Source organism: Vicugna pacos, chromosome 15 (genome assembly GCF_048564905.1).
Source record: "Vicugna pacos chromosome 15, VicPac4, whole genome shotgun sequence".
In the NCBI taxonomy this organism is placed as follows: domain Eukaryota; kingdom Metazoa; phylum Chordata; class Mammalia; order Artiodactyla; family Camelidae; genus Vicugna; species Vicugna pacos.
The window spans coordinates 13121454-13144568 of record NC_133001.1 but is presented as its reverse complement, the minus strand read 5'-3'; the positions used below and the strand labels follow the sequence as shown (position 1 = coordinate 13144568).

Below are 23115 nucleotides of genomic sequence, written 5' to 3'. Positions count from 1 at the left end.
GCGATGGCTCAGGCATTTCAGAGGCTTTAAATCGGGAGGTGGGAGTGGGCTTTCGCCCCAGAGCTGCTGCAGTGTGAGCCCCCGTGCAGGAAGGCTGCATCCTGGTTCCCGCTGGGCCACTCCCTAGCTTGCAAGGCAGAAGGCTTTGCCAAAGAGGACGTAGCCTTTCCCAGCCTGGCCCCTGCCCCCCGGAATCAGCTCTGTATCTGGGCTGGTGGAGCATATATCCTAATCTGTACCATCTCGAATCCCATCTGGGCTGGGAGTGGCCCCTCTCCTTACAGAACAGTGGGCGCTCTGGGTACCACTTAGTGCACACGAAGCAGCTTTCAGTCTACATCGCATTTCCACGTTTGATTTATGCCACAACTGCTGTTTTTTTTTCTTCTTTCACAAAATTCAGGTAACATCATTTGGTCATGCCTATTGCTGCCACTGGGGCTGAACACACATCTCTTATTTGGTCTCCTGGAAGATAACCAGTTTCACTGGTGAACCTGTGAAGGTAAGAGGTAGGACAGGGCAGAGGAGAAAAGCGGTGGAAACATATGTGGGCCACAGTGAGTCCTTATGTGAACTTTCTCCTTGGCTCCCGGTTCTGAGAAGTGCTCCCCTCGCAGCCCTCTCCTCTCCTCCCTGCTCCAGTGGTCCTGCACACCAAGCTGGGGAGGTCGGGTGTCTGATGGCTGCCGATGAATCAGCTGGTTCATGTTTACAGCTGGCAGGCAGATGTTTCCCTGTCTTAGTTTCAAAACAAACTGGGCTAGAGAGATTGGCCTGGGACATTCTCAACATCCCCCCGTCCCAAATGGCAAATTATCCCTCGTTCGGAACGCACCAAATCTCGACTGTCATCTTCATCTTCTAGGATTCTGAGCTGTAACTGTTCAGGAGGATGGTGGGAGCCATGGGAATGTGCTCTGCTGTTCAACCATTGGTCTTTGGTTTCAGTTTAACTTCTGGTGAGAATGGAACCTCTCGATTCTGGCATGTTTTGTTTAGTTTTGTTTCTTGGTCGAGGGAGAAGGGGCTTGGCAAAGACAGTCCTTCAGGCAGTGTTTTTTTCAGATGGAACAACTTCCATACCCCCTTGTCTGATTGGCTTCATCTGCTATTCTTTTCACATTTAGTTTAAATTTCTAGGGTTTGGATTGGGGCTTTTGAGCGTCTCCCACTCCTTTCCAGCCCCACTTCAGGAGTGGAATCTTTTTCTTGCCACTCATTTCTCATGATCACATTTACCTCGTAAAGAATGATAAGTATTCCTAATTGAGACACACGTTGATTCTAGAATTCAACTTTCAAGGTTAATCTCTACACTGAGTTCAGTCCTCCTGGGAGCTCCTCTGCAGCTTTTTAACCATCCATTGCCTTTCATGGTGATTTTCAGGAGAGGCAAAGCAGGATGCCTGGAGATAGGAGGGGAGAGCTGTAGCAGAGTAGCTCCCCACAGTGTCCGATAGCTCCCTGCGATTCCACTGGCTGGGCACACGGGCAGGGTTCACTGTTTTATTGAGTGAGCTTTAGGGGTGGAGGCAGGTGGGAGGCCTGAGACATTTCAGATGAAACCTGTGTGGCTGAGAGTAACATAGAGGAGGCAGCTAGATTGGATCTTGCTTGAAATACTGCTATTTCCCCCATCCTGGAGGTTGTTTCTGTGTAAAACTAAGAGTAAATGGAATGAGAGCTTACTGAGCTCGATTGTGTGTGATAAGCATTGTGCTGGGTCAGGTGGGAGATGCAGAACAAGTATTAGAATGAACTACATGAAATTGCTACTCTTGGACCATTTTCATCTACAAGGGTGTCAATTTTGTATTATTCACCCTAATTAAAAGAACCTCCACTTGTGCAGCAAACATTTATTCAACAAAATAAAGTGGTTCAAATTCCCCAACACACTACCTGGCATATAGTAATTGCTCAATAAATGGTAACTATTTTGAAAATATGTTGCCACCAAGGGCAGTGATTATAGGTTGGAAGTGTATAGTAACCATTCAGTCAACTTTAATCCAGTGCCTAAAAGTGATGCTTCTTCTGTCTGAATTGACAGGTCAGGTGATCTAGGAACTCATTTTTATTCACCACCCTCCTTTAGACCATCCAGTTACTTGAAGAAATCCCCAGGCTGGCTTGCCAGTGGGGATGGTCTCTGCTCCACCCCATTGCAGTGGAACAGTACTGCACATCTGGGTTAAACTTGAGTGTTTTTTCAGGTCTGCTTGTAATCCAGGCTTTTGAGGACTATTAACTTTGTCTCTAATTTGTGAAATCTTCATTTTTCCCTGAGTTTTAATCCGTAAATGTTTTCATATACACTGCGGTGTTGGAATTATAAACCCAATTTGATATAGATGACAAATTGCAGCTTAGGCTGATTATATCTGGTGTAACAGCTGGAAAAAGAAAGCCAGAAACACGAGAGAGGCCAATGAAAAGCTTTCTTTGGCACGAAGACACATATTGTCATAATGTTTCCCCAAAATTGAATTGCCTTAAAAAAAAAAAAAAGAACTGTAGGACTATTTGAAGAAACACAAATATTTTTTAAAAAGTTAAAATAAGCCCTTTTTTGTGAGAGAGAGTGTTTTCAGTACCACCAGTTTTCAGCCTTCAGAGTTTTTCAGGGAGTAGTTCATTCACTGAGGGGGCTTTAACTTTCAGGGTTCTGAGAAGCAATTTCCAAAAACGGGCCATAGACTTTCCACTCTCTTCATAGGCATTTTTCTGTTTAGAATCAAATTTAGACTCAAGGGGACTTCTTATGAACCACCTGGTGTAAGTGATAAGCCATGGCCCTCGAAGTCATTATCCGCCCTGTGTTTTTAAACCTCCAGCAAAAACAGTAAGAGGTCCTCAAGGGACACCCTTCTGGACTCATGAGATGCTGGGGAGTATAGTGGCAGTGACAGACCAGTGCTCATTTCTGCTTCACCCGTCAGTGTGGTCAAGGGTGGCTTCTCCAGGAAGGTGACCTTCGAGCAGAGCCTGCATGAAGAGTCTTTGAACCTGAGAAAGAAATGAGTGGTGGTATGTTTGGGGGTAAAAAAGGCCAGAGTGGCTGGAGCTTAGGGAATAAAGAGGGAGTGGGAGTGATAGGGGGTGAAGTGAGGAAGTGGACAGAGCAGGGCTTAGTCTTACAGAGCCTCTGAGGGAGGGTAAGGGTGTGTGCCGTGTCCTGGCTCCTGTGCCACTAACTGTATGACCTTTATCTGTAAGGAAGCGGGGACGTGGGGGGAGAAATATAGCTCAGTGTTAGAGCGCATGCTTAGCACGCACAAGGTCCGGGTTCAATTCCCTGTACCTCTGGTAAAAAATAAATAGGAAATAAAGAAAAGGGGGATGTAACAGTCCAACCTTGTACAGTTTAATTTTTCTCCCAGCTTTATTGAGATATGATTGACAAATAAAAATTGTATATGTCTAGATTGTACAACATGATTTTTTTAAGGTATACAACATGATGATTTAATATACACATTGTGAAATGATTACCATAGTCAAACTAATTAACACATCCATCACCTCATGTAGTTGCCATTTTTTTGCGTGTGTGGTGAGAACACTTAAGATCTACTCTTTTAGCTGATTTCAAGGCTACAGTACAGCATTGTTACTATAATCACCATGTGTACACTAGGTCCCCAGAGCTTACTCATCTTCTAACTGGAAGTTTGTACCCTTTGACCAAGCTCTTCCCATTTCCCCCCACCTCCCAGCCCTTGGCAATTCTGCATTCTGGTTCTACGAATTCAGCTTTTTTAGATTCCACATAGAAGTGCCGTCATACAGTATTTGTCTTTCTGTGTCTGGCTTAACATACCACATTTGCTTTATCTGTTCATCTGTCAACAGATGCTGGACAGTTGTTTTAGGATAAATGATATAATATGTCCAAAGTGCTTAGACCTGTGCCCTTTTTTGTATAATAAGTGCTCGATAAATTGTAGATATTATTGTTGTTATTAATATTATTGGCAGATATGGGAGGATTTTAGTGGGAGAGTGATGTGGTCTGATTGCACTTCAGAAAATGTCACCCTGTGTGCCTCATGGAGGCTGTAGAGAGACGAGAGGAGGCAGGAGACCTGGGCAGGAGGTTGGAGGCTGCTGTGATATCCAGCGGAGAGATGGGGATGGAATGGATGGGAAAGTAGGAGGAGGGGAGAGTTGGTTAGATTTGAGATATTTATTGGGATATAACCAGCCAGTCTTGCTGGTAGGTAGGATGTGGGATGCAAGAGAAACAAAGATTTGAGATACTGCTTAACTTTTAGCCTGAGCAGTCGCTCAAGGTTGCTGGAATTTACCAGCCGGGGAACACTTTGAGGAAGAAGTAGTGGAATTACCCTATTTAATACCAAAATAGCTGGCTGGTTTTGAGAAAGACAGTTAATTCAGTAAAAAGCAGGCAAACACATGTGTCTGGTGCAGCTGCTGCGTTTCTGATACTGTGCTAGGTGCTCTCTGAATTGGGAGACTCCTCACAGGAGCCTCTGTGTTGTTACTGTTTCCATCTGTTCAGAAGGGGAAACTGTGTCCCAGAGAAGGTAATTGGCTGGCCTGGGTCACCTGGAAAGTAAGTGTCGGAACCAAAGGAACTCAAATCCCATCCACCATGCCACAGGCTTCTTAAATCAAATCACTCAACCTTGTGTGTGATGAGGATGGTAAGTGGGGAGGGGGCAATGGGTGCGCCTGTAACAGTAAGTAAGTAAGTAAGTAAGTGAGTAAATAAATAAATAAATAGTTGGTACAATTTCTCACTTTTTTAGCAACAGTTATAACCTTGGTTAGAATAGGGCAAGCTATCTGATGATGTTGGGTGCTTTTTGACTTGCCCTCGAGGCTTTCTGTTCAATATTTCATAGGATTGCACTGGTATCTTTGAGCATTAAAAAAAAAATGATATGAAACCATCTGAACACTCAGACTCTTTTCAGAAGGTCAAGCAGTTTCCTTTCTGAAAAAAGTGTTAAGCAGCTCTGTTTTGGGGGTGACTTAAGGGCAGAACTATGTGGAGATAGAGAGATACCTAGGATGACCTCTCATGAGCGTCTCCTCTTTGTTCTGATATGTATGACAAAAGTATTTTGAAAATATAAGGTGAATCAGTGTATTCCAATTTGGAGCTCACTCACTGAACTCAAAGCGCAGAATTAACATAGTAGAGCCTAATTTAAACAGATTCTGCAAATGGGTTTGAATTAGAGACCTTGGAGATACTAGGCCTGTACTGGTACCGATAAGTCTGGTCTCTAGTCCTGTGTACTTTAGGCTTTGCAGAAACACTCCCTGAGTTACATTTTACTGTCATGCTTTAGCATGTAGCAATGTACATATTCTGAACTGTGTAAGTGGTAGATGTCTATAATGTATCTCAAAGTAGTTTGACCACAAAGGTGACTTAATTGGCTCAGGTAACTGGAAAGTCCAGGGATAACTCTTTCAGGAATGGCTGGACCTAGGTGCTCCACAACACAAGAGTCTGTCCTTTTCCATCTTTCTTCCTCCTAGTTGACTTCAGTCTCAAGAATGCACCCCCTAATGTGGTGGCAGAGACCACCAGCAGCTCCAGACTTTCATTCAATCAATTTAGTAACTCTGTTGAAAAGAGATGGCCTCTTTTTCAATAGTTCCCTAGTAAGTTGTATCAGCATAGAAGGGGCATTTTTTTCCTAATGTATTCTCTCAGAAGGCGCCTTTTTCTAGTTCTTCTGAAGGCATCCCTGCTCTGAAGAGATTGAAAAGGATAAGAATGGAAGCAGTCAACTCATGTAGGAGGCTCCTGCTGTCACCCAGCTAAGATAGAGTCAGACTGTGGGTAGTGGAGGTGGAGAGAAATGGATGGATTTAGGATATGTCAACTGAATTAAGAACATCTATTTGGCAAATGCAATGACTGTATGCTCTGAGCCAGCCCTCTGTGCTGAACAAGAGATACTGCTTCTTATCTCTTATCTCTTACTTCTTATCTACCTTATAAGATGTGCTTCTACCCTAGAACTATTCATGATCTATGATAGAGATGTGTAAACAGCTCAGTCTCAAACCACAAGGTGAGTGCTTTAAAAGAGAGTTGAACAAAGTGCTATGAGAGTCCAGAGCAAAGCGTGATTAAGTTTCCCAGGAAGAGTCAGGAGACTGAAGGCAGGTGGTAGTATTTGAGTTGGGCCTTGAAGTATAAGTAGAAGTTTGCTTGGTGAGGGAAAATGTAAAAGGCACTCTAATGGAAACAACATGTGCTAAAGCATGAAGGTATGAAATGGGGTGAGGCAATTAGGGTAGGTGGGGTCTGACTGGGAAGGACCTTGAATGCCTCCTTATAGAGTGGGTTTCAAGGTGAGAAGATTGAATCTACAGTACATTAATGCATGGGTACAAATATGTCAAACAGAATACGTTTAAGAGCTTCTTCCTGTAGTTGAATTTCCAACTTTAATGTATGTAAGAATTACTGTATTGCATCTTTAGGGAATTTTCCATGGTGAATTTTACTGTGTATGATGTTCTTACATCACAATACTAGATTCTAAACTCTCTTGACTTAATTAAGATGCAACTTCATTGTGTTGAGTGGATGCTATGTGATACAAGGTTGCCTAGTACATTCTCAGAGTGCTGTAGAAAACTCAGTGTACCAGTTAAAAAGTTTTTACTCACCAGCAAAATAAAACTCAGCTCAAATTGGCCTGAACGATGAAGGGGATAAATTGCTGCATGTAACTTAGAAGTCTAGCGTGAGGTCGAACTTCAGGATGTAGCTCACCCAGGGCTCTGGCTCTCCTACTGGGGTTCCTCAGCTCTCCCCTTTGTGTGTGGGTTGGATTTCACTCTTAGTTCATTCTCAGGCTGGTTCCTTTGTTGACTGCAAGAGAGCAGACAGCCATGACTGGAGCTACCTGCTTCCTAATTTGTCTCCCGGGAAGAGGGAAAGTCCTCTCCCACGAGTATCAAACAAGAACTCTGAACGTCACCCTGGCTGGATCATCTCTGAGCCCTGAGCTGTCTGGTTTAGGCCTGGGTTGACAATGCCAGGAGAGGTGAGATTAGCATGACAGCCTGAAACAGAGTCCTGGAGTTGGGGTCTGGGCAGTCCACTCACGCCTCATTGGGAGCGGAGAATAGATGCTCTGGAGATAATCACAGTCACATAAAAAAACCCTAAAACAACAAAACCCCAGAACTTGGAATTATTTATGTGATTGGGGAAAACATATTATGTAAGGAGGGCAAGTTAGAATTGTGATCAACAGTTGTGTATGTGGAATGGTGTTGAGGGAACATGTTCATTAAGCATTTGTGTGAATTGAACAGAGATTGGGATGAAGATAGTTTTTAAATTAGCTATGAAGAAAAAATTTCCCAAACAAATTAATAAATAAGATTGTAGGAAAGATGGAGTTTGCGAGAGCAGATTATTTGCGAAGGGCGTTGAAAGATCATTTATGTGTAAGTGACGTGTTGTTCCCAGACCACCATTAACTGTGCATCAAGGCATGGTCTTCTAGTTCGATGATATGTGGTTAACCTAGTTCCAAATGGTCTTAGCTGAAAATGTTAACTGCATTTCTCTTCATATACTTTGCTAAACAGAATTTTGATCGGTTCAAAGGTCCTCTTCTTAGTGACTGAAATCAGTATACTTCCTACTGTAAAACGTGGGCTATAGTCCACTCCCCATTTACCAGATGCTGGGGAGTGACCTGTAATGATTTTGTCTGGACTTTGGTTCAATTTCCTGCTCTGCCAGTGGCCAGCTCTGTGACCCGGGGCGATTTAATCGGCTCTGCTGAAGCTCATCATCCTCGTTTGGAAGGTGACAAGAAAGATCACATGCAATAGCAGTGGTTGTAAGGATGAAATGTGGCAGTGTTTGTAAAGTTCCTGGCACAAAGAGGTGCTCAACGAAAGTGAGCTAATATTAATATTGAAAGCTCATTTATGAGTAGTCCTCAGGCCAGACTTTCCCCCTTTGATTGTTCCAAGCACAATTTATCCATTCTGCTACAATATGCCATGAAATGAACAAAGAACTCGCTCCTAATTTTGCAGCTCTATAGCTGGATTTTGGGTCAAAAGATGGGTGTTGTAGATAAAATGGTGTTTGGGTAGAGTGATGGTGGCGTTCCCGAATTCACATGTCCATTATCCCTGGATTCTTCTCTCTAGCAGTGGAGAGCAAGGGTGCTTAAAATTGTAGCAAACAGATGCATATTTTGTCCCCTCTTCCTCAAGTGTCATTTGTGCTTCTTTGGAAAACCAAAGGAAATCTGAGACCTTTTGAGCTGTTATAGGTCCAGTGCTCAGATGCTCAGTCCTTGGGTTTCCCAGCCTGATGGTAGGAGGCAGAATTCCCCATGTTTGAACTCTACCCCTCCAGACCAAAGCCTGCCTGAACCCACAGTGGTGGGTGGTCACCCACACTGGTGTTCTCCCAGTGTTTTAGGAACTGCCCTGCCTAGGCACATGTAGGGAGGCAGACTCTGTGAAACTTTCTGCTTCCTGGGGTATATGTGCCTGAGCTGTTGCCAGAACCTTAATGTTGTCTTAAGGCATTTTTGTGCACATGTGAGAATCCATTTTCCAGCACTGCTGATGGAAGGCACTCATCTCCCCTTTTTATGACCGAAAGCCGGCTGAAGATTCAAACACAGGCTTCATTCTGGAAAATGGTGGATTCTCCTCCCCTTGTCCTCCTTCACTTGGGCATCAGCCCTTTAATCTTTTGCCTGGGGGAAAAAAATCTAATATACTGTAGCTAGGATGTTTTTCAAAATGAGGAACACTTCAAAACAAGTTTAAATATAACTGAAATCAGTTTCCAAATGTCTTATTAAAAAAAAAAGCAGATGTTTTATATTTATTATATCATTTTTGTTTTATCACCTTGCAAAATTTTACAGCATGGAATTTTACTTAATGCAGTGGCATTTGAACAGCAATATTAGACAGCTGTATTTGTTTCATATTTGGGGCCTTTTTTTCTCTCTCTTTGGCAGGATATTAAAACTGAAACTAATGTAACCTGGTGTTTTGGGAAATGTGGACGAGGCATTTTGCTTATTGCTAATTGAAAACAACAACCCTGTCCCCTCCAAATGTACCCCTCAAAAAATAAGCTTCATTGCTTAGGTAAGTGATTATACGTTTTGAGAATGCCAGGAAGTTCAAATGAAGCCACTTTAAGGAAGACGGCTTTTCAAGTGCAGGGACCATGTCTCTTGACTTTTGCTGTATGGTGCCAGGGAGAGCCTAATAAATCGTACTGTTGATTTGTTGCTTTTGCTGATTTAGGATTTTTTAAGGATGTGTGGTACAGATTCAGATTGCAATTCAACTAAAAAACAGAATTATTTTCAGGGAATACCTAAGCCAAATCCCACGCCCACCCCCACCCCCACTCCTTAATTTGTACCTCTTGGCTCCTCCTTAACCTCCTTTTAGTTTGCTTTTCCAAGATGTTCCGCTGGTGCCTTTAAAGAGGGTATCGGCTGGATGTTCACAGCTGAAAAAATGCCAGCTTTCTTTCTTTCTTTTTTGTAAAAATTTCCTTCTACAGGCACAGACAGGTTTCTAGTTTTCTCCTAACCAAACCACAGACTCTCTGCTGGTTCTCACACCCTCTGGGTCACAGCAAAATCCCCTATTAATTAAACTGAAATTATATCTGAAACACATCACTCAGTGAAAGAAACCCACTGTGGTATTTTTCTAAAGATGTTTGCAATAATTAATGAAACATTTGGTGACTGGTGACATTTTTGATAACTCTTAAAGTGCCAGAAGATGTTGACATGTAAATAATCTCCATGGACCCTAGGTGGAAGTCAGAAGCTCTAGAAAATGCTGAATAATAATTTTTGGGTTTTCTAAAGATCTTATTGCTTTGTGGGGGTGATGGGGAGGGTAGAGTGGTAAAAGGTGTTCTTTGAAGGAAAATACATGGAGGTCAGAAGTTGGTTAACTATGGTCCAACAAATCTATTCTGAATTACATATAAAATTTGCCAACCCTTGATATAAGTAATCATTTTACAGGAATTTGGTTAAATGGCAATCATTTTGTATTAGAAAACCAGGCCTACTCAGTGGAATGATTTGAGGATCAGGAATTTTATATATATATACATATACACATACATGTTATATATGTATGTATTATATATACACATATATAAAAATACACATATTTATATATATATAATCTCATGTGCATCACTGTTCCCATTCTTTTATCCACTGTATACATTACAAAATTACAAATCAGTCATGGCATATTCTCCTAGTGATCCCAGATCTGGTCTCAGAATCTTTCTTAAAACAATTTCTAGGCAGCCACTGCCCATGGACCACACATATTGTGGCCGCTGAAACCATTTTCCCATACCTATAGTGTAGTCTTTCTCTTGTCTGATGTCTCTCCATCCAACATTATAATATAATATAATTATAATATAATAAATAATATGTTAGACAGTGGTTCTAAGCCTGGTGGAAGGTTGTGTGATGTTGTAGAGTTATCCCAAGGGTTCATGAATCTACAAGGACACCAAGTGTTGTAAAGATACAGAAAAAAAAAATCCTTCCCACATGTTCCTTTATGCAGTAACTATGTCTTGATGCTTTGGGCCTACTTTGGGCCAGGCTCTGTCCTAGGCATTGGGGATTCATTGGGGAAATAAAACATGCCAAGTCTTTGCTCTTCAAGGAGCAAACAACCTAGTGTAGGGGGCAAACAATAGAGGCAGAAACAGAAAATAAGGCAGGTGGTGCTGACAGCCACACAAGACCCCTCAGCAGGGTGTAGGGATAGAGAGTATACGGGGATGTTATTTTAAGCAGGAAGGTCAAAAAAGGCCTCCCTTGGAGGGTGATGGTGGAGCGGAGAGGGAGTGGAGGGCATTTCTGGCCAAGGCAGCAGAGGCCAGAAGTGGGCAAGTGCTGGGTGTGTGCAGGTACAGGGGAAAAGCCAGGAAGATGGCAAGGATTTAACTTCCGTGCTACACCGTGGGGTGCAGCATGGCAGCTGAAACTCCTTTTCCGTGTCTTGCCCCTCCCATCCCTCAGCATCCCTCTGGCAAAGGCAGGGCCACCCTGCCTGTCTTACAGAGGGGAGGCTGAGCAAGTAGCAGTGACGCATCCCAGGTCACACAGCTGAGACGAGAGCCCGAGGTCCTGGCTTCCAGGTTATACTTTTTTTTTTAACATTGATTTCTATTTCTTATTGAGAAGTCTGTCCTAAGGCAGAATGTGATGAAAATGCTTAATTCCCCCTTGAATGTGGGGTGGACTTAATGTCTTGCTTCAAAAGAAAATAGAATACAGAAAGGGGAAAAATAGTCTGCGGTGGAGGAACCTGGTCGATACCACCTTAACCAGGTGATCAAGGTGAACATCTCTGCTGATGTGTGGCTGTATATTTATAAAATTTATGATAAGAAGGTGCTTCGCCTCTGCAACATTCTTCTTCCAAACCTATGACCACTGTCTAATCATGAGAAACGCATCACACACACCTAAATTGAGGGACATTCTACAAAAGACCAGTACTCAAAAGTGTCAAGGTCATGAAAAGCCTAGAAGGACTGAGAAGAAACTGACATAGGTGAGACGAGACTAAGTTGACTAAATGCAGAGAATTACTCTGGATTAGATCTTGGAACAGAAGTAGGACGTTCATAGAAAAACTAGTAAAATCCAAATAAAGTCTGAATTTCAATTAATAGTTAAAAAGAACTCATCATGTGTTATTTAATACATTTTGATTCTTCTGATTGACAGTAAGAGGAGAGCTCCCCCAGCCATGGGTGCTTTGGGGATGACCCTAGAACCACAGGAACGTTAGACTCACATCCATCTCTTTCTCTGTGGTCTGGTCCCTGGGAGAGTGGCCCTTGTGAGTGGGCGAGGCACTCAGCACCTCGAAGTCACTTCCCAAACCCCTGGCGGATGGATTTTAATGTTTGTAGTGTGACATCCTATAGGACTTCTCTTCTCCCCCAGCAGTCTTCTGCTTCCAGAAAAGTCTGGGACAGCAGGTAAAAAGGATTTAATTAATGCATGGGGCCTGAGAGAGTTAAATATTCTTAAGACTTTTTAGCATAAATGGTTGACAGAAGCAGCCCTTAATTACTCCATCCAGCTCCCTGGTCTGCAGTGCCTCAGACAGTGGGCCCTTGTTTCTGAGGGGGCTGGTGGGGATGTGAGGGGCCAGGAGGCACTGGGCTCCAGTGACCAGGTTTTGGAAGCCGACCTTCCCCACCGCACTTCACCCTGAAAGCCGGCGCTTGTCGTCAACCTGTGGAAACCTCAGTTAGTGTGAAGCAGGCTTTTGAAGGGCAGGCGCTGGACTGGGGAGGTGTTATCATTTAAAACCACCACCACCGTCTGACGTGCGGTTCTGCTGAGTGAATGGCTTAATTTTCAAAGAAACTGAATGCAGTTAGCTGGTACAGAGGTGGCCTTTCCACAGGGGAAACTCAGGGACCAGTCCCAATCACTGTTGTCCCATCCAACTCCATTTCCTGAAATAAAGGACCTAAGGGGTCCATTGAGCTGGTAGGGACCACCTCCCCAGGAGGACGGTCTTGGCCAACATTTCTGGGTGTGCACCTCTGCAGCCCCGATTCTCAGCTTCCTCATGAGCCACTCTGGGAGTAGTAGCTGTGCTTTCCCCAGAAGGCCCTTGCAGCTGGGCAGCATCACGAAGGTGTGAGGTCCTGTTGGATGACCTCACTGTCTCTGCTCCACTGGGGCAGGCAGCGCCGATGAGCAGGGATGGAGAGGCCATGAGTATGTCTTAACTGAGCATCTGTCTTGGGGCATCAGCTGTGATACCAGAGGTGGTCTCAGGTCAGCCCGCATCTGTCGCAGTGCAGTCTGCCCTTCTGCAGCTTCCCCAGCAAAGGGCACCAGGCTGACTTTATTTGTGCTTTGCTCATTCATTCATTCATTCATTTATTCAGGAAGAAGCAGTGGCGCTTTGGACCCAGAGACTTGAGATCCATTCCTGGCCTTTCTATTTCCTTGTTAGGTGACTTTGGGAAGTTACTTACCTTGTTTGAGCTTTATCTGTAAAATGAGGATGAGAAAACCTATGTTACAATTTCTGTGGAATTTTCAGTGGTGTAGAGCAGGGTTTCTCAGCACTATTGATTTATTGGGTGGGATAATTCCTTGTTGTGGGGGCTGTCCGGGGCATTGTCGTATGCTTAGCAGCACCCCAGCCCTCTGCCAGCTAGATGCCAGTAGCTCCCCTGTCCTCACTTGTGACAATCAAAGATGTTTCCACAATGTCCCTGGAGTGGGGAAGAGGACGAATTGTCCCTTGTTGAGAATTGCTGACCTAAAGACTGGAATGCAGATTGCATAGTTTGTGGCACTTAGAAAGAGACTGGTTGAAGTGAACTCTTACTTTCCCCTGATGCCATGGGGCTTAGCAAGAAGATGCATAGCAAGATTCCTGCTCTCCAGAAAGTTTAGTATCAGAGTGGAAAGAAGGGACAAAGCTGGACGAAAAGATACTTAGCAATGGTTGGCTGGGATATCAGTCCCTTGAAATCATGGCACTGATTGCCAAGATTGCTGGGCAGAGGGAGGAGTGAAAGTTTAGAAACAGCCCAGTGATGGAGGGATGATTCACGTTCTGCTGTGGTGATGACCTGGCTGCTGGTGAACTTGAAACACTACCAGGCTCCCATGTCTCAAGGGCAGGCTCAGCCCCTCATTCAAGGGCAGGCATGGACCCAACAGCTTCTAACTAGATGATCTACAATCATGGAGAAAAGACCACTTTCATCAGACAAAAACATTTCCTGACAAAGGAGTAAAACATTCAGAAACAGTATTCACTGTTGGGGTTTGCATATTTTTGTGGGTTCTTTACCTATAAATTTGACCACAAAGTTATTTTTATTTAATCATTCCCAAGTTGTCCCTCTTTTCTTTCTTCCCTTTTTCTTTTTTTTTTTCTTTTACTGCTTAAAACTTTTTAAAAATTTTTATTGAAGTATATTTGATTTACAATGTTGTGTTATTCCCTCTTCTCTTTATATAACTAGCAGGGAGGAGAATGCTGCCCATTGTGATTGGTCTGGTTTTCCTATGAAACTTATTTCTGTGAATACCAAGGTAGAGTTGGAGAATGAGGCAAAGTAAAGGAAATGTAGAATTGTGGTCTTCAGAGTTGCATGAACTTGGTGATTCTCCTTAATGCCCTGGTTTTAATGACCAGGAAACCAAGGCCCCAGGAGGTGCAGTAACTTGCCCAAGGTCACCTAGCTCATTAGGGCCAGAGAGAAGTCTTCAACCTAGGACTCCTGACTCAGTCGGTCTCTTATGCCTCAAAGCTTCCTTTTCAGATCTGCTTCTTAATTTTTATTTTATTTTATTTTATTTTTTTGGTTTTGCTTTTTTTTTAAATCACTGAAGAAAAACTCATGAAATGTTAAATAATTATGACCTCAAGATAAATGTTCTTTTGTGTTTGATTTTTTTTTATTGTGGCAAAATATACATAACATAAAATCACCATTTTAACCGTTTTCACTTGTAGAGTTTGGTGCTATTAAATGTATTTATATTGTCCTGCAGCCATGACCACTCTCCATCTCTAGGACTTTTCATCATCTCCTACTCAAACTCTGTCCCCACTGAATAATAGTTTCCCATTTCCCTCTGCTTCCGGTCCCTAATAACTGCTGTTCTGCTTTCTCTCTCTCTGATTTTGGCTCTTCTAGGTGCTGCATATAAGTGGATCATACACTGTTTTTCCTTCTTGTTTCGATTTTAAGTTCTTTTGGTGTGCCGTTTCTGTTTTAAGGTTCCATTCTAAACCTCGTGGTTATAAGTGAGTCTTCTTGTATTTCTCACCCGCTGTTGGTTATTTTCACTTCTTTGCAGTGCCCGTGTCTCTCTCATGATCCTTTTGTGGGGTGAAAAAACAGCCAGAGTTCAGCAAAGTAGGGGGTTTGATGTCTGTAATTGGGAGGGAGATTGAACCCTCTGCTCCTTCCGGCTCCCTGCAAGGATAGGAGGGCTGTGCTAACCTGTACTCTTTGGGATGAACTGATCCCCTTGCAAGCTTCCAGTAACCACCACAGTCTAAGGAAATCCCTTCCTGCCGGAAGAAAAACAACAGTTGAAATGAATGATGAGTTTAGATGCTGCTTAGTGTTCTTAATTTCCTTTTTTTTTTAATTGTGGTTTTTCTATCATTTCATACATGGTCTTGGAGGTCTTTCTGTGGCGGAAGCGTCTTAAATACTAAAAGCAAATAAGTAAATAGAGGATTGTCTTTTGGGCATCTGGCAGGTTTACTTAGGTTTGAAGAGTCTAAGTAGTTGAAAGTTTTAGTTTTCCCAGATTCCATAAATGCAAGTGTCAGATAGCTGCCAAAGTCATCAAGATAGCTGAGTTCGGTTTGTCACAGTCGTTCCGGATTAGCCTGAGTCTAACTCCATACATTCTGACAGGTTCGGCTTCACTCTCAGGGATCTGGTTGGCAGTCACTTCCTCCCCTGGGGCCTTAATATGACGTCTCTGGGCAGGTTCTGCGTGGGCTGCTCTTACCGAACCACAGGGGAAGACAGTCCTTTCCCTGGTGTGCACGGGCACCCTTTGGTCTTGTGGCACATGTGTGTCCTGGCCCCAGACAGAAGAGTTTGCAAGTCACAGGTGGCTGTCTTGTGGGAACACTTGGCCGCATGCATTATACTCTGTATATTGGAAATGGACCACTCTGCCAGCTGGAAAAGCCACCAGGCACATTCCTTCAGCCAAGGCTGTGGTTGTTCCTTCATGGGCCATAAACACTCCAAACCATCACATCTCAAAGTGGAGCTGCAAGATTCCCACTGCTCTCTGGAAGACTGAGATGAGGGCTTTGCCACTTTGCAAGATGCAGGCCTTTTAGCTGGCAACATCATATTCTAAATATTACACAGAGGCCTTGAGACTCCCTATCACTGGGTTGCAGTCCTGGTTGCACACTGGACTCATGCAAAGAGCTTTAAAGAATACCACCTGGAAGCTTCTGACTTAATTGGTCTGGGGTGCGGGAATTCAAGGAATGTGATTTCCACATACAGCCAGGTTTGAAAACCACTGTTTGAAATCCTTGAACTACTTTCAGAGCAAGCCGTGCCTGCCTCTTGTCTGTGGTGAAGATGATAATGATGACAATGACGATGTTGATCAGAGCTAACATTTATTAAACTTACTAGGTGCCAGATGGTGCTAGGAGCACTTTTACATGCCTCATCTCAGACTTCCTTTGTACTAACCCTATGAAGTAGAAGCTATTATTTGGGGATGTGAAAGTTGAGGTGCAGAGGAGTTAAGTCTCCCTCCTAAGATCCCCCAGCTAGTATGCAGCAGAGCCCGGGAAGATCTCATGCTGTGGCCACTGTAGTGATGCAGGGTGACTGGGCTGCTAGGCTGGGTGCCTCTCCTCGAGTGCCTCCCCTCGAGTGCCTCCATAGTAGAGGCGTCCCCTGTCTCCTCACATACAGCTGTTGTGCTGTTGTCTTATTGTGGAAATGGATGTGAACATTGCCAGGCACGGAGAGTGGGAACATCAGAATGTGGGACGCAGCCCCTGACGAAGGTCTAGAGTCCACCAGGGCCTCTCCCATGTCCCTGAGGGCAGCCACTGTCAGATGGAAATACCCGCAGTGCCTTGCGTACGTAAGTGAAGTGCTATTAGGAGGAAACATTAAGGAGTAGTTGAAGGCAAGAACAATGATGCTGAGGTCTTCTCCTGATGTTGCATCGATGGGAGAACATGGAAATGCAGCCAGTTCCCTTTAACTCTTACTTGGTTCCTCTAAGGCTGCCTAGAGGCTACTTCTAAGGGTATCAGGCTGGGCCTTGCAAATCAGTTGTCTTTGGGGATCCTTGTGCATCTCAAGCTGTTCTGCAAGCCACTGGGCTGTTCAAAATGCCAAACATTTTTCTCATGGAAATGTGCTCTGTGTGGTTCTGATTAATGCCCTCCTTCTCCTGCTGTCTTTCTGGACAGCTTTCATTTCCTGCTGCTTCCTGTCGCTTTTTATCTTGGTCCAGATCCACCTCCTCTGGTCCACCTACCACTCCTCTCCCGGCAGCCGTGTCTTCCTGCTCTGCTCCATGACTTTCCTGGTCCTCCTGGCTCTCATCTTCCAAATCCCTCCTTTGAGCCCACTTTTCGTATACAGTCCATGTGAAATACGATGCTGCTTGCCACTGCTTCCCTGCAGACCTTAGCCATGCCGGAAGGAACAAAGACTCACCCATGATATAGTCAGTTCCTTACCATCTTCAAGCTAATTGTCAATGGGTCTCTTTTTTTTTTTTCAGGTAGTGGTTTTTCATATTTTAATTCATTCAGTCATTTGTTGACTGCGGATCTGAACTTGGGTGGAAAGAACGTCTGTCTCCTGATTCTGCCTCAGGAACTGTGTGCCTGCTTGCTCAACATTAATTAGGGAGACGCTGAGGATCTTTAAGTTGGGATCTTTACATTCATGACATAGAAACTAGATGCTAAGGTCTTAAAAGAAATTAGCTTTGTCTTTTATTATAGCCAACTCTTCATCTTGTGCCTTGTGGATTTTTCCAAGTCATTCTCTTCTTCTATCAATAACATTTATCAAATTGCTTGGTGCTCATAAGGCAGATGATTGGGGAAAGCACAGGCCAGATTAATCAAATCAGCTGTTGGGCACCGATTCCCATGAAAGGGGATGTCAGGCAGGAAGTTCAGCTCTAGGCACACTTGGGTTTGGAGGTCAAATGGGGATGTCATTTATCTGTGCCAACCCTACTGCCCTCTGCCCTTCCCGAAGTGCTCTTTGACCTCACCCAGTCGCCTAATTTGCATTTGAAAAAGAGCAGGGGTTGCATCAGCACCCAGAGTCCAGCGTTAAGCCTGCCTGGAGAGAGGATGAGAAGTCGGGTGGGCCAGCAGGGATCCGGCAGGGTGCAGAACCCAGCAGGCGGGTCAGGGGATCTCGCCTGGCTGAAGGTGTTTCTGAGAGGCCAGGAACAAGGATCTTGGCGAGAGAGGAAGGCAGGAAAGGGTGCAAGGAAACAGGGCAGAAGAAAGGAGGCTTTCACAAAGGAAAGTTGCTGATTCTGTCTGTGATCAATCACGCTTAACAAAGAGGCCCATGACACAGGGCCTTGTTCCTCCCAGAACATCGCCAGCCTCGCATCCCAAGCCTATCAGAAGACTCGGACTTTGATTTAAATGAATGTCCCTGTTCTTGTTGGCAGCTTTTCCCCAACATGGCTGGAGTTGACGGACTGAGGGCAATGATATTTTCCCCCCCAGGTTTCCTGGATGTGGTCCCGGGTGGTAGGAACCACCTTCATGAGAGGCCACCCATTTTCCTAGATGCGTCCCCAAAAATGTCAGCCTCAACTATAAAGCTGAAAAAGACATTTCACATACATAAAATATGTAATTAAAATGATGAATTATTGTAAGATAGAATATTAGCCTTGTGACATTTTAATCTGAACGTGCCAGAGAGGGAGAAAGAGCTCAATCTGAAGCGCTCAATTAAATTTAGAATTTCCCCCCCCTCCATTGTTATGAATAAATAGAGACGGTTCTGTAGCAGTCGGTGGAATTATTAATTGCAACTAGTGTAGAAGGTGCATGCACCATATCATGAAATGGAATATCATTGTTAGTGACTATATTTCTTGGTAATTAAGGCCCAGACTAATGATGCAAGTTTTCTCCAGCATGATTTTCATCTGATTATGAGGCTGCTTCATTAAGAGCACTCAGCCTAACGAGCTGTAGCTGTAATAAAGTAATTTTCTGTCTTGTGCTCTGATTGATAAAGAGTTTCTATAGCTAAAAGGAATTGAAAATATAATTATAATTAGAAATGGTTGAATAAAGTTATTACAGGATTGCTGAAGGGTAGTGCAGTTGACACCATAATGTTTTTTTGGAAGTGAGCATCTTAAAATTAGACTTTATAAAGCAACACAACTCCTTTGCTAATAACTGGGCTGAATGTTGCTGCTTCCATAAAATGAACATTTAGATTAAAGGAAAATGAGACTTTCCCACATTGTTCTCCACAAGAAAAACATATGCAAGAAGAATGCCGTCGCCTTTTCTCCCCAGCATTCTTCCCTCATGAAGTAAAGCTTATGAACATACTTTTTACTCCATTTATAATAATTTCCCTTCTGCCATATGTTGGAAAAAGATCTTTTTGATTAAACTGATGTCTTTTTAAGCATACAGTATAATTTTGGAGTTTCCCCTTGCCAATGTGCAAAGAGTTATGCTGTCTTTATTTTTTTTTATATATTTGTATTTATGAAGCAGTGGGTTTCATATAATTTTTCAAATTGTGTAGAGGGTTTTTTTTCCCATCTTTGTCATGCATTGCTTGATATCAAAATATAACTGGGGAGGATACAAGATTCTACCCCCCTCCCGTGGGAAATGCTAATCAACTTTTTATCCTAGAAACCTTATTTCTTTTTATGATGTTCACATTTATAAACCATGAAAACTCCGTTAGAGCAGTCCTTGGTGTGTATGTCATTGGATATGTCTGCAATATTGACATATAAATCTACGGCAGTGGTTTTATTTAGAATTAGCTGATACACTTTGTGCTCCAAATTAGTTTCACATACTTAATTTAGTCTCTTTTGTCCCATTTTAGCTCCCTGCACTGCATGAAAAACATGCATATACTTTAAAGCTATATGGTTATGTAAATCTATTTTATGCAGACTTACCCAGATATTACTGGGTCTGGACTGAACTGGGGAGTAGATTTTCCTAGAACCACGCTTTTAACTGACTATTTCAAATCTACCATTTTACACTGATACTGACAATTGGAAAGACTTTTAGAATTTTTGAGAATCATTTCTAACATATTATAAGGTAATAAAAGCAAGTTATTGGAATACCATTAGTAAGATTAGAGAGGGGGAAGAAAGAGCAGAATTTTATTGGTTGTTCATTGAAAATGTTAGCTGTGATTAGTTACATAATCCTACATTAACCTGTAAATTAAAATTCCTTGGTGCAATTTGATGGCTGATTTAATTTTGTCTTTCTTTGTTTGCCGCAGGCTAATTCCATTATGAATTCTTTATACAGCCTTTTCCCTCAATGATTAGCAGCTTCTACTCAAGTTCTGATTACTATTGTACACTTAGCACTACATAAAGCCGGGGATTAATATTCCCCTGAAGAATTGTTGCTATGGATCTGCTCTATTCCTTCTAAGAGATGTTTCTGCAGCTTCAATTGTCCATAAATTATGATCTCTAGTGAATTATCAGTGGGAGTGCGCTGAGCTTAACAAGCTGAAGAGTGCACTCTAGTTCGGAGAGAAAAAAGGCAAGGGAGAAAGAGAAAGAGATTCTCAATTATTAATTGTGAGGCTGGATCATTCAGAAGAAGTGATATTTTCCCCTGTTCCATCCTTGTAGACATGTACAAATCAGAATAAGGTTGTGAGTTAAAACAGAAGCTTTAAAAATCTTTCAATATTTAGGGATCACAACATGCCAGAGGGTCTAAATTACCCGTAAACAGGGAGAGAAGGTGCTGGCTCTGCCACTTGGTAACATAGCAGGATGGTAGGGTATGTTTTATTTTGAGAAGTGTCGTTGTCTTAATTTGTGAGGTGTGATTTCTCCTCTATCGGTTTAGGAATATGCATTTGGATACCACTGTTTTAAAACATCACTGGGAAGGACAGATGACTTAAATGGAATCGACCTAAGGATTTTTCAGGACGAGGAAGGCTTTCCTCAAGAAGCTAATATTTCCGGGTAAAGTTGATCTGTAGCTTGGGAAGGGTTTCTCAATTTTATTTTTGCTGGGACTCGAAATCAGGGTTGGATAACATTTGGGGTTGTTTTCCCTCGGGATTAACATGAGGGACTGTGTTCAGGGTTTATTTTGAGCGTTAGCTTGGATAAACCCAGATATCCAACCAACCCACTCTACAGCAGTCTGCTGCATGGAGCCTGGCCCTTCCCGGAGGATGCTGTGGTCCTGCGATGTGTGGCAGAAGTGCTTGCTGGCTCAGACACTGGGAGTGAGTTTAGCTGGAGAAACCCATTGGAATCAGGCTGAGACCACCAAGCTTGATGAACTGCTAGCTTTTACCAACAGATGTTACAGTACAAGGGAAATAAGCATCTGAGTAATGCATCTCATAAGATGAATTTCTCTTTTTCTTTCTTCCCTCTCATTTAATTTTCTTCCTCCTTTTTACTTCCTTTCTCTCTTCTAGTTTTCTCTGTCTGTTCTCCATCCTTTCTCTACTTTATTCTTCAACCTTCCTTTTTCGGATTTCTCTGTTTCTTTTCTTGTTCCTCCCCCAGCCACTCATCCCCAAAGGGCTAGAATACTGAAAATATGCTGGCATTTTAAAGTTGAAGCAAAAAGGTGAATTTTATTGCTACTTGGAAGGCAGCAAAGGGCAGGGTCCTGAGGGATGTGAGATAAAATAACGGAGTCTGAGAAAGGCACTTAACAGACACAGTAAAAAGAATCTTTTCCAGGAATGATCACTTCCCGGTTTTCCAACTGCAAAGCTACAAATCATATACCAACTTTCAAGGCAATTCTGTTATTGGGGAAGTGGTTCCTGTGAATCATTCTTAAGTTAGAGTCTTAAATTGCCCGAAGCAGTTCCTGAAAGTGGAGGTAGAGTCCGTTTTATCGGAGCCTGGTCTCTGCAGCACGGTTCCCGGCAGTTTGGGACCGCGCACACATGTGCACGTACATGCATGCGAATCTCTGCAGGTCTTGTGTGAGTCTCAGAGCAGGGTGTGAGTCTCAGGGAGGGTGACAATATCATTTGTTATCCAAACTGCAACACTTCTAAGAATGAAAAAGATGTTATTCATAGTGGAGCCAGGATAGCAGGCGTAAGTGAGATGGTCCCAGCAGGCAGGATAAGTTGTCACTGTCGTCTTAGTTGAAGACCGCAGTGAAGTCCCAAAGATGAAGTCTTCTCTCTGAGCCCGAGTTTGCAGGTTTGCCCTTCCTTGCCACCACCTGCGCTGGAGCTTCCCTTTCGTGTTGAGGAGTTCGGGTCCTCAGTCTTGTTAGGAGTCAGAGACTGTCTCTCACCCTGTATTTTCTCAGACCCCTTGGCACCTGTGACCCTGATTTGCCCACCAGACACACCCACAGGGACTTGGCTTGGGGGCTAGTGAGGTGAAGAAGTGGGGTCTCTGCAGAGCTGGCTGCAGTTTCCAGGAGCAGCAAGGGTGGCGGTAGTGCCGTGGGACCCAGAGCCCAGGGCGGGATCTGGCGCAGAGGGTAGGACTGCAGGGAGATCGTGGCTGCTGTTTTAGACGTGTGGCCACCCCTTCTCCTTCTCCAGGCCTCCTGGAGATTCTGTGAAGTGACTGTCTCATCATCAAGGAGTTGCTGTGAGGAGTAAATGTGAAACCACGTGGAGGGGACAGTTAGAGCACACTGATCCTGGTTCACACCTCTGTTCTAGGAGCAAGAGCTTGGCATGTTAGTAACATTCTGTGTCCTAGTGATGTTTCAGTGCCCCTTACGAATTGGTTCCTGCAGAACTTCCCACTCACCCCATCCTGCTGTTTAATGCAGCTCTGCATGGGATGGACTTGAGGTGGGGAACCGAAGAAAGTTCATTGAAGACATTTTACCTGCTTGATTTGGCTGAAGACCCATCTTGAATCCAAATTTGAAGGAAAAAGAAAACACCCAATAAATTTCGCATTGAGTTCTGTGCAGTAGCATTTGGATTTACTGAAGGTGAGTTCTAGTTTGGGAGTGATACCACCTCCTAGAACCTTGTCTGCCAGAGACTGGAGTTCAGCCCCAGTTGGGAATGTGGTCCAGGAGACAATGCCTGCTGTGTCGGGACAGCGCCCCCACGGCAGGAGGAGGCTGATTTTGTGTCAAGTGACACTGGGTATCCTGGTTTACAGGATGCTCACCTGCAGGGTTATGCAGTTTCCCTCAAGGCATGTGGCAAATAACATGGGTAGAATGATAGAATATTAAAGGTGAAAGTAACTAGTTTAGCTTCTTTTCTTTTTCTGCATAAGGAAGGGAAGTCAGGGGTGTTGAAATGACTTTTACCAG

At 43.5% G+C, this 23115-nt stretch overlaps 1 long non-coding RNA gene across 1 annotated transcript in view; it reads left to right on the top strand.

The window, feature by feature from the left end:
* The window catches only part of LOC140685668 (uncharacterized), a 136431-nt gene extending 113682 nt beyond the window's left edge, over positions 1–22749 (top strand). Inside the window, exons 3-4 of the long non-coding RNA XR_012058933.1 lie at positions 404–505; positions 22615–22749. This is a non-coding gene — a long non-coding RNA (uncharacterized lncRNA). The remainder of the gene's footprint in view (positions 1–403; positions 506–22614) is intronic.
* The last annotated feature ends 366 nt before the right edge of the window (positions 22750–23115 follow it).